The sequence below is a fragment of the Sus scrofa genome, chromosome 15, assembly GCF_000003025.6.
Source record: "Sus scrofa isolate TJ Tabasco breed Duroc chromosome 15, Sscrofa11.1, whole genome shotgun sequence".
Lineage (NCBI taxonomy): Eukaryota > Metazoa > Chordata > Mammalia > Artiodactyla > Suidae > Sus > Sus scrofa.
In genome coordinates, this window is record NC_010457.5 from 109,895,699 (window position 1) to 109,909,109 (window position 13,411).

Genomic DNA, 13,411 nt, shown 5'->3' on the forward strand with positions numbered 1-13,411 from the left:
AGTTGAACTGGGTACTCAAGAAATTTGTTCCAAAATCGTATTTCTGTTTCTGTTGGGGAATGACAGGTTCTATTGGGTGTTAAGCACAGATGTCCTGTTTGAGAGCCGAGGGGATCAGTTTTCTGATGGCACCTCTGCATCAGGCCTACAAGTGGAAAAAAACTCTTAAATATGAGAATTTGTAAACGTCTCACTAAGATTTCATCAATGCCTTTGCTGATGTCACATCTGTTTCAGAGTCTAGATATTTTCTGCATGATTATTAATTCAAAGCCATGTATGAATGGATGCCCCAAAGATCTGTGTTAGGTATGAAATTTCATCCAAATATGGAATCCCAAGAGAGGATAGATTTACGTATACTTACAAAAAAACATATACGTGTGTATATAGATTTGAATATATAACATGCTCTTCTAAATTCACCTAAAGTTATGCATAAATTTAAATCCCCTCAGGATATAGCCCTTAGATATATCAGAAGCCTGGACCCTATTAAAAGAAATACATTCCTCAGGAGTTGCTAGTCATTACAGAAGGGGTGGGTCACTTCAATTTCTAAAGATTTTTAAGGAAGGGCTGGGGGGAGGAATAAAAACGGAGCCTGATTGCAGAGTGGCTGGATGATGAAGCTGTGTGTGCTCTCCACATATTTTGGTAAGTGTCAGTAGTTTCAGATTGTGCCTAATGACATTTGAATTTGGTTGATACAAGTCAATTTCATAAGCATAAGAGTCTGCAATTTTGTTCTAATAAGCACTGACGCAATCTCAAAGCTTGCATGGACTGAAGATTGTAAAAACTTAGAGGGCTGAAGTCATTCGTGCTTTAAAGCAGTGTTTTCTTCTCAATCTCTGTTATAATACATTGTTTTATTTCCTTCATCTTTTTGCTGGTTTAAATTATCTTGTTTATTTGTTTACTAAATTCTGTGAGTCTTTTAAATAGAATGTAAATTCTAAAGAGCAAAGACTTTGCTTAATTTGTTCATTGACATATAGCCCTCAAGCCTATATAATAGAATATGGCATAGTTGTGTGTGTGTGTGTGTGTGTAATATAGAATAAATGAGTTGCTTCGGTTTGGGCATATCTGTCAGTATATTTCAAAACCTTGTTCTTTGCCTGTCTTCCTCTGCTGTGTTCCTCCCTGGTTCGTGGATTCATCAGTGGTTTAAAGCATATCTTGGAGTTCCAGTAGGGGCTCAGACAGTTAAGAGCCAGACACAGTGTTTATGAGGATGCAGGTTCAATCCATGGCCTCGCTCACTGCATTAAGGATCTGGGGTTGCCAGAAGCTGTGGTGTAGGTTGCAGACATGGCTTAGATCTGGTGCTGCTGTGGCTGTGGCATAGGCCTGCAGCTGCAGCTCTGATTCAACCCATAGTATGGGAATTTCTATATGCTGTGGGGGTGGCCCTAAAAAGAAAAAAAGAAAACGTAGCTTGAAAATCTTTCATTGCACCCAGTAGAGAACATACTTTGAAATATCAAGTATTCGGTCATTTCAGCAATTTACTTTCTGTTCAGGAAGGTGCTGTGGATGGACCCTCATATCTCAATGTACTGACCTCACTCCAGAGGAGGACAGGGATGAGACTGGTAGTCCAAGGGAGTAGTTATTCTTGTCATCCCCAAAGGGACTGGAGTTCAGTGTAGGGTGTGGTATATTTGTGGCTTTCCTCTTTGTTTTATTAGCACTGGTTCAGTGCCTAGGTGCTCTAATAGAAGACATCACAAATAACTAAGAAACTCTACTATTTTTGGTGAGTGAATTTTTGCATCATTTGTGGGGTTTTGTTGGTTGTTTTTTTGGTTGGTTTTCTGGTTGGTTCTTTTATTTTTATTTTTCAATTTTATTTTATTGAAGTATAGTTGATTTATAATGTTGTATTAATTTCTGCCATATCGCAAAATGACTCAGTTAAACATATATATATATATATTCTATTTCATATTCTTTTTCACTATGATTTATTATAGGATATCAAACATAGCTCCCCACGCTAAACAGTAGGTCCTTGTTTAGCATCATTTGTTTCATATATGAAATGAAGAACATTAGCTTAAGGTGTCCTTTATATGGACTTTTACAAAAAATATGTAATGGTGTTCCTTGAAATTTAGGTAAACAGAGTGGATTAATCATAATCCTTGGTTCTTGATATACCCTATCATTAGTCCATTGGCCTTTTGTGTGCAAGTATGTATCATTTGCTCACCTACTCATTCATTTAAAATACTATAAAAATATTTATGAATCTACTACTCAGTGTGATCATTAGAACATTGACAGTAACTTACATTCTCTATATGAAACTTATCCATCTTATCCATTGAATTCCTCCTTTCTAATAGAATTACTACCTTGACTCTTATAATAATCATTTCATTGCCATTTGAAAACGCACATGATCATATGCTTTTACATATGCCTAATAAATATTCTGTTTGGTTTTAGTTATTTTAACTTCATAAAAATGATATTAACATCTTGCTTGTATTCCTTGGGGATTTAGGTTTTTCTTCTCAATATTATATTTATAAAATCATGCATGGCATTCCAACTAGCTGTACTTCACTTTAACTGCTGTGAAATAGTCTATTGGGTGAACATACTATAAGTTATTTACTTATTCCCTATTTTTTTGGGTGTTTGAGTTGTTTCTGGATATTTTATACGTGAATAGTGTCTCTGAACACATTTGTTAGTGTATAAGTGCAAGAATTTTTCTGGTGTTTATATTGAGGTGTGTAATTTCTTACTCATGGAGTATGTCAATAGTTAACTCCTTTCTACAGTGATGGTACCCCTTCTAATTCTTAATTTCAATAATTTTCTAAACTCTAGAATGTCTAGACATTTATTCAAGTAATAGATTATTGCCCCAAATCATAGAATAATAAATTGGTAAAGCAGAAAAGAACTTTGAGGTTATCCAGTGGGGCCCATTTAATTTATAGAGAAAGTTGATACACGGGAGAGATGAAATGATTTGCTCAAAGTCCTAGAAACAAAGGACTTTCAGATGTATCACCAAGTAGTTTAATGCAACTATCACTGCATTCTTACCAACATTTTGTCTTTCTCAAAAATGCAACGTTTGGTAAATAATCTTAAAACTTCCATTTTAAGATAAGGAAGTTAAGAACTAGGGGGAAAAAAACAGTAGTGGAATGATCCCAGTTTAGGATTCCAATTTATTCAATGCAGTTTTCCATCAGCTCATATTGCCTATGGGGTTGAATTTGCTGATTGCTTCCCTAAAAGTCATTCCCAACTCCCTGGACAAAGTACTGTCTCCCACTAGAGCTCTTTTCCCCAAACTTACACATATCTATAAATGACTGTGTGACCTAGTTGTAAGCCCAAGAATTTAAGCCTTAGTCTACTCACGAAGGTTATAGAAATGCTTTTACTTTCTTGATTAAAAAAATAACAGATGTGGCTGGGCTGAAACAACCCTTCCACCAACTGCCTGCCTAGAATGTAGATGTGATGTCTGGAGCTGTGGCAACAAACCTGTGAGTCCAAAGGAAGATTAAGGGAATCCTAGAAACATAGACCTGATATCATTCACAGGCCTTAGCTGCTTAGACCACTGAACTGAGCAGTCACAAGTCTCTTACTAGGTAAGAAAAATATACCCCTTCTTATTTAAGCTACTTAGCTTTTCTTTAACTTGTGACTTGATAAATTCCCAGTTAATAGACCATGTTACAAAAATAGTTACAAACTATATTTACAGTGTTTCTCTTTTCCCAATGACTGAAAATTAAAGTCTTGTCATTGGATAAGAGATGCATTTTCCTTGGAAATTCCCCTCCTGGCTCAGCAGTAATGAGCCGGACTCGTATCCAGGAGGATAAGAGTTCAATCCCTGGCCTCGTTCAGTGGGTTAAGGATCAGGTGTTGCCATGAGCTGCGGTGTAGTTTGCAGGTGCGGCCTAGATCCCATGTTGCTGTGGCTATGGCATCGGTGAGTAGCTGTAGCTCCAATTTGACCCCTAGAACTTCCATATGCTGCAGATGTGGCCCTAAAAAAAAGATGTGTTTTCCTCAGGGAAAATTATTTTACATTTTCATACTCTGCATTTACTTTAAGATTATAGACTTTTAATCAAAAACCCCATTTCAGAGGATATGTCTATGATCACATCAAAGCAACAGCAAAACCATGATAAAAAGATTAGGCACTGGATAAAGAAAAAAAAAAAAAAACTCTATCAGCTGACACATATCTTTATTTCTTTTTCTAGAAGAGAGAAAGAAATTTTATCAATGCAAAATTGACTAATGACACTCACTGTTCCAGTCTTAGCTTCAAAATGAGACTATTATTACAAAAATTCAACCAGTAATAATTAAGGTGTTATTATTTGTGTGTTGGGCTCTAAAGCCAAGAGGAGTCAGACATAATTCCCACTCAGAAGCAGCTCACAGCTGGTGGGATGGGAGGGGGAGGGGGAGAAGAGACAGATGAGCATGCAAAACAGATAGAATATAGTAAGCATATAATAGAAGTATAAACAAAATTGTGTAGGAATCTAAAGCAGAGCAGAGCTAACCCCCTTAGATAGGCATGAGTCAAAGAAAAGTTCCTCGTCCCAGGAGCCCTGCTCATACTGTGAGATGTTTTATGCCTTCAACATACAGGTGTATGTTGTTATCTGTCCTTCACAGACAGATGTTATCTTCTTGGCAAAAGTCCTCAGTTGTCACTGGACCTCTGGCTTTCTGAGCTATGAATTCCTTTACTCCTCCCATTGTGTTGAAGTAGAGATTTTGCATTGCTTTTTGCTACTCATTCATAATTGAAGCTTTAGGGAAAAAAACTCACTATTGCTAAAAGCTTAGCCCAGTCATTGTTGCCGTAGTATGTAAAGCGAATGGAAAACAATTACCTTGGGTTATAGACTTCTTTGGAAGTGAGTAGCCCAAAAGATGGGACAACTCTTAAAAGCTAATACTTATAGTGGTTCTCTTAAACTGCTGGGGTTTTTACAAAAAAAAAAGATTAAACTCAACTCTTGACAAAGCCACAAGAATATCCGTGGGCTTTTCAGCCTCTTGGAAAGAATGGGCAAAGGATGAATGTGTCTTAATAAGGACCCTAGAAAGAAACCACCACTAAACCTATTATCATAACTCTAGTAGGAAAAATATGAATGAACTATTCTTGTATCCCTGAGTAACTTTCCTTTTCTGCACACTTTAGAATCAATGTCCAATATCATCTGACTACTTTACTTCAACTTGTCCTTATGAATTTGATGACACTTAAAGACTGACTCAACCACTTACCCCAATGGGCATTCCAGGAAATTGTCCTTGTTTATTGCCATCTTCAAATGATGAAAAAGTATAAAAGAATGAGAGAAAGTAATTATTTTTACTATCTGATCCTAAATGTTAAAGAAGCATCCTATTCTTAAAGGCTATCCACATCATTTGCAAATTAATGCACTGCTGAAGATGCAAACTATCTATGTAACTGCTCTCAAATTTCATTAAAATTAATCGGAAGTCCCTTTTAATGTCTTTGAGAATTGCTTCAAGTGGCAAAAATCAGAAAATCTACCCATGGGGCACATTCAGCTAATTGCGATTTACTTCTCAACTAGTCATTCTTTCGCCCTAGGCTGCAATTGCATAACGTTGAAACAACTCTCTGGATGACAAACGCCAGTCAACCCAGTTTATTAGCATCATGCAATTTTAAATGACCCATTGGTTTCCTGAATATTTTTTAACAAGTCAGAATGATGATGCAATGGACTTTTTCCATTTGTTAAAATTATTCTCTAAGTTGGCCCTGTCATATGCTTCCCCTCCTATTGGTCCTGGGGAATCCAGTAAAGGGATTAAGAATAGACTATGCAGTGAAGAGAACAGAGAGCAACAGACAGTGCATATGTTCGTACAAGCACACTCTTAACAGCGAACTGACAATGAATAGAGCTAAGTTTTGGAAACAGAGCCATGTTCTAACTCTTACCAGCTAAATGACTCAGGGAAAACCCCTTAACAGCAAACTGGGGAGAGGGGTGAGGAGGATAAAATATGAGACCATATATATATAAATAATATTTCATAAAAATGTATGCACCGATTAAACATGTGTCATTGTTCGAGAGAGTCTAGTCTGTGGAAATGAAACCACAGGGTAAAGATAGCAGACTTGAGCATCCTTATATGTTTAATGGGGTATTAAATGTTTCATTCGATGATTTGATGGCTTGCTTTTCATCTAAATGCAAGAGTTCCTGTGCCATCTTACTCTTGCAGTTGTTAGTGAGATTCAGATGAAAGATACAAATTTCTTTCCAAGAATCTCTCCAAATTGTCCTAAGGAGTTCTAAATGTATGTTACAAGAGAATATATTGTTATTAGGCTCTTCTTCTAAACAAAAATATTCATAAGACAATACGTTTCAAGTGCAAGTTGGTAAATTGTATTTAAGAGAAATATTTAATCAGAGCTTTATTTTTCCAGTGTGGCACTATAAAAATTATACTGAAGATCAAGACTTTCAGTCCCAAATAATTATATTGAAAAGAAAAATTTTAAAAAGCATTTGAGGAGTTCCCGTCGTGGCTCATTGGTTAGTGAACCCCACTGGTATCCATGAGGTTGCAGGTTTGATCCCTGGGTTGTTCAGTGGGTTAAAGATCTGGCGTTGCTGTGAGCTGTGGTGTAGATCACAGACGTGGCTCGGATCCCGTGTTGCTGTGGCTCTGGCTTAGGCTGGCGGCTATAGCTCTGATTAGACCCCTAGCCTGGGAACCTCCATATGCCACAAGTGTGGCCCTAAAAAGCAAAAAAAAAAGCATTTGAACAGACAATAACTTTTTTTTTTTTAACTCTTTGCTCCCATTGACAATAGTTGTTCTAGGATTTCTGATTTGGATGGCAATGTCACACACCCTCATCTTCCATAAAGGTGGGGTGACCACTTCAATTCGTTATCTCATGACACATATTTTATTTTTACTTATTATAGTAAAGGTGGAGCCCAGCTACATTGTCTTTACCCTCACTCCATGTCAGCCACTCATTTCAGAGTTTGTGCTCAGAATTCAGAGCTGCTCCATCTATAAATAATCTGAAGCTTGAACACTCCTCTTCCCAACTAGAGCTCTTCTGCCTTTCAGTGCCTTCTTTTTTCCACTCCTCTAACCCCTATTTTCCCCCTCCATTTTTAACAAGTCTTTCATCTCTCTACCCCTCATCTCTTCTCTCTCTCTCTCTCTCTTTTTTTTTTTTTTTTTTTTTTTTTTTCCTTTTTAGGGCCGCATCCGTGGCATATGGAGGTCCCCAGGCTAAGGGTCAAATCAGAGCTACAGCTGCTGGCTACAACCGCAGCAACCGGGATCCCAGTCACATATGCCATCTACGCCATAGCTCACCGCAATGCCAGATCCTTAACCTACTGAGCTAAGCCAGGGATCGAACCCACAACTCCATGGTTCCTAGTCAGATTCATTTCCGCTGTGCCACGACGGGAACTCCATCTCTTTCTCTCTTTTTCACCCTGTTAACACCCTTGATTCCCTCACATCCCCCTCCTTCATCATCATTTACCCAACGAAGGTCAAACACTGAACAATATGCTTATGACCATTCTTTTCTCCTACATCCAGTTAGATGAGAAAATAATAGCTGGCATTTTTCAAGTACTTGCTACAGGCAGCAACATTCTAAGTGTTCTCCATGTAATGATCTCATTTGCTTCTCACTAGCCACAGGGAGATTTTTTTGCCCTTTTTACAGGTAAGAAAAATGTTTCACAAGGGTTAAGTAACTCCCCCAAAGAATGGCATCAATTCAAAGATACTGTCAATTGTAGACACCTCATTATTTTAAATAAGCAAAAGAAAATGTTGCAATTCTGATTGCAGGGCGCCGTCAGTTGATAGATACATTCTGATTTCAATGGTGTTAAATTGTGAAAAATTGCATCTAAGAATCAATGAAATACGACATGCGAGGGAGACATGGTCCAAACCCAGGCAGTTTGGATCTTCATCTTTTTGCTATTAGGCTTCATAAAAAACACAGAGGCATGCAGAATGGTCTGCCACAAATTCATGATGTCAAACTTTGCCCGGGCATTTAGAATTTCTTGAGTCTCTCTCCCCTCTCTTAACTCCTCTCTTTTCTTTTCTTTTCTTTTCAAAGATTATTCCAAAGCCTTTTCACTCTCCATGATTTCCTCACTTAATACCTCCTCTTATTCAGTTTTTGTGAATGACTTATACACCTTACTTCATTTGGAAAACTGAGACCACTGGTCACCATCTCTCTCAACTTTTGCTTCCCCACCCAACACACCACACACAGATGTGTCCACTGTGTCCCCAGGGAACCTCCTTTTTCTTTCCTTTTTCTTTTTGGCCCCACCCATAGCATGTGGAAGCTCCCCAGCCAGGGACTGAAACTGAGCCACAGCAGTGACAACACAGGATCTTTACCCACTAGGCCACCAGGAAACTCCTGGAGGGAGCTGCTTTTCATCCTTGTTTAGACAACAAGCTCTTCCTTCTGTGAAATGCTGCTTCCTCCTTATCCCCTTATCGCTGTTGCATCCTGTGTCTTCTGAGACTGTAGGTTGTCCTTCTCCCTCAAATTTTAGTCCTCCTTCTCTGTTGGTTCCTCTCCCTCTGCCTCTAAACCTGACAAAGACCCAAACCCTAACTCCTGTGCCAATTCTTCTCCCTCTTCTTTTCTAAACTTTGTAGCAAGTGCCTCTTCCACAAGCACCGTCTGTATTTCCCCACTTTCCATTTCTGCCTCAGCTTACCACTTCTTCCCCCAAAGTCAGTCAGAATTTTTCTTAGTAAGCAATTTCGTGACCTCTTATTTTTTAGAGCCAATGGAAAATTCTTTGCCTTCATTTTGTTGACACGCCCTGCTTTTCCGAATCTGTGCTGGTGTTTATTTCTTCCCTGTGAAAATAGTCATGGCATTGGTTTTCAAGACACCAAATTCTCCTGGTTCCTCTTAACTCTGCTTCATAATCACTTAAATATTGGCATTGCCCAGGTTCTATCCTTAGGCTACTATGGTATCCACTTTGCATACTTCTGTATGAGGTTTTTATTTATTTTATTTATTTATTTTTTTGTGTCTTTTGTCTTTTAGGTCTGTATCCAAGGCATATGGAGGTTCCCAGGCTAGGGGTGGAATTGGAGCAGGAGCTGCTAGCCTACGCCGCAGCCACAGCAACATGGGATCCGAGCCATGTCTGTGACCTACACCACAGCTCATGGCAACACCAGATCCTCAACCCACTGATCAAGGCCAGGGATTGAACTCGTGTCTTCATGGATCCTAGTCAGATTCGTTAACCACTGAGCCACAATGGGAACTCCACTTCTGCATGAGGATTTAAATATTGCCCACAGGTTGATAAAATTCAAAATCTAGACCTTTTTCCTGAGCACTATATGTGTTTATCTTTAGCCTCTGCCTCTTCCTTGCCTATTCAGCTTTTCCATTTGGATGTCAGTCATCTCAAAACATAACATGTTGAAAAGCAAATTTTTTTTAATTGAGGTATAATTGACTTACAATAGTATATTAGTTTCAGGTGCACAACATGGTGATTCAAAAATATTATAGATTATAGTCCATTTAAAGTTATTATAAAGTCTTGGCTATATTCCCTGGGCTGTACAATATATCTTTGTAGAAAATCAAATTCTCGATTTCCATTCCCCAAAGTTATTCCTCAAACCGTTTTTCCTCACTTAGCTGTTGGTTCCAAACTTTCACTTCCTTAGCCCCAAAACTTGAAGTAATCTTGAATTTTTCTCTTTTTTTGCACACTACATTCCGTCTAGAAGTAAATCCTGTCCATTCTACCTTCAAAATATATTCAGAATCTAATCACTTTTATCAAATGCTCTGCTACCATCCTTATCTACGCCACTATCACATCTCATCTGGATTATTGCTCCTAACTTGACTTCCTGTCTCTGCCTTTGCTCCTCTCTAGTCTGTTCTCTACTGAGCAACTGGAATGGATTTCTGACCACCTCTCTGACCTCATCTCCTATCACTGTACATTCATGTCACACCACACTTGTTCCAAGGCCATTATGCTTCCCCTAATCCCCAGCTGGAGCATTCTGTCCAGGCATATGCATGACTTACTCTTTCACTTTAATAAATCTTTACTCAAGTATCCCCTCATCACTATTCCATAGAAAATAGCTCTTCCTCATCATTCTTTTCTAATCCTGCTTTACTTTTTCTTGGTGATCCTTTGATTTTTCTTACCATGATGATACATTACACATAAATTTTTCCCTGGGCTTCAGAATGATAAACTCACTTTTGATCTATACATGGCACCATTTTTAAAATTTAATTAGCTAGTAGTGTTTTTGTTTTTGATGCATAGCTGTAAACTCACCATTCAACACAAAAACTAGAAACACAAATCATTAGACATGTATATAATTTTAAAATTAAAATATTCATTTTCTTTTCCCACCTCCACTAGAGTGTAAGCTCTGTGAGTAAAGGGACTTTTTTTTGGTTTTATCTGTACTTCTGTATACACAGCATCTAGAATAGTGCCTGACACATAGGCGCTCAAAAATAAAATAAGCACTGCATATTTATATACTGATATTTTCAAGGGCAATGTAACGATCAACACGTAAAACCAGAGTTAAACCCCACCTCCTTACCTCTGTTCTTTCTTTCTCTACATTCCTTCCCTTGACTTTGCTTCCCAGAATTGCAGAATTGCTTTCAATGTTCCCTCCATGCCTTTGCTCATACTGACTTCTCTGCCTGGAGGAGACCATTTGCCAATCCTTATGACCTTAGGACATTGTATAACTCCTCTTCAAGAAGCTCAGCAGTCTCCTCCTCAAAGATGCCTTCACTGCACCCTCCTTTCCCATTCTCAGGGTTCTCCCATGCCAATCTCTATCCCTTGTGCTCACATACTATGCTTCTCTAATGACTTTCTCCAGAGGCTAAGAGCTCCCTGATGTTCAGGAAGCAAGTTGAAAGTCTCCTCTATGACCTTTTCCCACTTCCTCAGAGGATGAAGAGGAGCAGACTTTAGTATGCTCAGTTCACAGATTGAGAAACTCAAGTATACTCCATCTGATTTCAGAGCAGGAGAAAAAGCCCAGAATCCCTTAGGAATCCTCTCCAGAGATCATTTATTCCTATCACTTGGGTAGAGGTAAAGTTCCCATGACTTTGGTAAGTCTTATTATAAGCCTGGGTTCCTCCCTTTGCCCCTCTGGAAGGTAACCATGGAAACTATTGAGCTACTCAAAAGCCTTCAGTTAATTGAGACTAAAACTGGTTTTCAGGATGTTTAGAGGGTTTTGAGGTGAGGGGACAAAACCTAGAAACCCTGGAAAATGTAAGACTTTTGCCCCAGGCTCCTGGTCTGGGTGTGTTTCAGTTAGGGTTGGTGCTAATAATGTTCAGGAGATCTCCAAAAGATGACAGGACTGACTAGGATATTAACTAGCTTTGAGTTGAGAACCAAAGGGAATCCCAGGCATTTCCTTTTCTAGGAAAGCAGGAACCCCACTGTGAAATCTGGAGCAGTGGGCTGACACAAACAGTGCTGGTGTCAACCTGGGTTCCTGAGGTTAGCCTGACTACAGAGTCTGGAGATAATGTGGTGTCCTGTGCCCAGTCAAGGGAGGCTTCCGGCAGTACCATATCCCTTCGCCCACCCACATCTTTTCCCCAGGGACCACAGGCAGACAGAAGAAATTCACACCCAGGACATCTCCGGAAACCTTACTTTCTCTGTGCCCTTACTGACTGCTGGGAAGGCACTCACGTGCCTTCTCCGACTCTAAGAGTCCTGAGTCTTCCCTCCTATCATTTTATTCTCAAACCAGGCAGGTCTTGAAAGTGGAAATCTGGGGATCCAACTTGCTTCTAGGCGGGCGCGGGACTGGGTCCCAACTTTCCAGTTCCCGCCGGCGGTGTCGCGCCTTACAAGGTAAGCCAACGGCACAGGGCTCAATTACACTAGTGGAGGCTGGGTGTGGGTCAGGGTCAATGAGGTGTGTGTGGCTAAGTCTGCTAGTTTCCTGAAGCGAAATCTTTAGGGGAGGGAGGGAGGAGGGGGTTGCAGGAGATGGACTCGGGGGCGAGAGGTGGCGGCAGTTTCCTGGCGTTTTGACGTAGACTTGAAGAGCCGCGGAGCACTCCCACTGCTTAAGAGGCACTGTAGCCTTCAGGACGCTGAAGCTGGGGACCGTCACTCTCTCGGGGAGCAGCCTGAGCATTTCTCTCCATACACTACTGGGAATCCGAGAGGGCTGCTTAGGTAAGTGCAGAAGGGCGCCCTTCTTTGACTTGGGAGTAAAGCAGCGGAGTAAGGAGGCTGATGGGACACAAAGGACACAGAGGGTCCCAGGCAGCTCCACCCTGAGGAGGGAGAGGCGATGGAACTAGGTGCGGGGTCGAGACGTGCGGAGCTCAGCGAAAGGGGCTTATAGCAGGACACACGCAGGACCCCAGGGCTAAGGAACTTCCAAGCTGGGGGAAGACTCTCCGAAGGGAAGGGAACCTGACGGAGCCAACGTGAGCGCAGCGGCGGAAGCAGTCCGTGAGTACCGGGCTCTCCAACTTCAGCACCCTGGACAGTATCCCGACCTCGGTCTTATAGTAAACTTAGCACTGATAGATTTGACTTGTCCGTTAAGAAAAAACAGCCTTTGCGGCCCCTCGACTTTAATGTTTCAGTTCAGAAAAGGACATAGTGAACTTGATTTTGTTCACGAAGATATCCTGTGTAAATAATCTGACATACAGAGGAAACATTTTTGAATAACCTTGTATCTCAACATACTTTTTTAGGAATGTGCCTTTTCAAAGATAGTTTCTGAAATACCCATTTAAGGGAGCCTCAAAGTTTTGCTACTATACAGAAGAGAAAGATTCCATCATATGGTGTTATCATCAAGTGTTCCAATAGAGACATAGTCTCATGAGTGGTCTTATAAGCTGTGCCTGCTTACCTTCATGATACTAACATTTAAAAGGTTCGGACGTAGCAAGATAAAACTGAAAGTGAGCTGTATATAACTTCCTGCTTTTTCTTTATGCTAGAGTTGTTTAAGTGTGATATACATTTTGCATACTCTATAAAGACTGAGATGAGTTTTTTTTGAGGGGGGAGAAAATTTGTGTTATTTTTTTTAAGTACATCATTTCTCATTGGACTTGTCTGAAATGTAGCATAATAACTACAAAGTGGTATATGGATGTGTAGGTTTTATTGCAATAGGTTTGAAAGCCAGAGGAAAATAATTTTTTTAAATTCTTGAGATTTATAGCAAGAAGAAAAAATGAAAAAAATCATCTGTATGAAAGTTATGTCCGAATCGTCAAGCTTATAAAGTGTTCATTAAT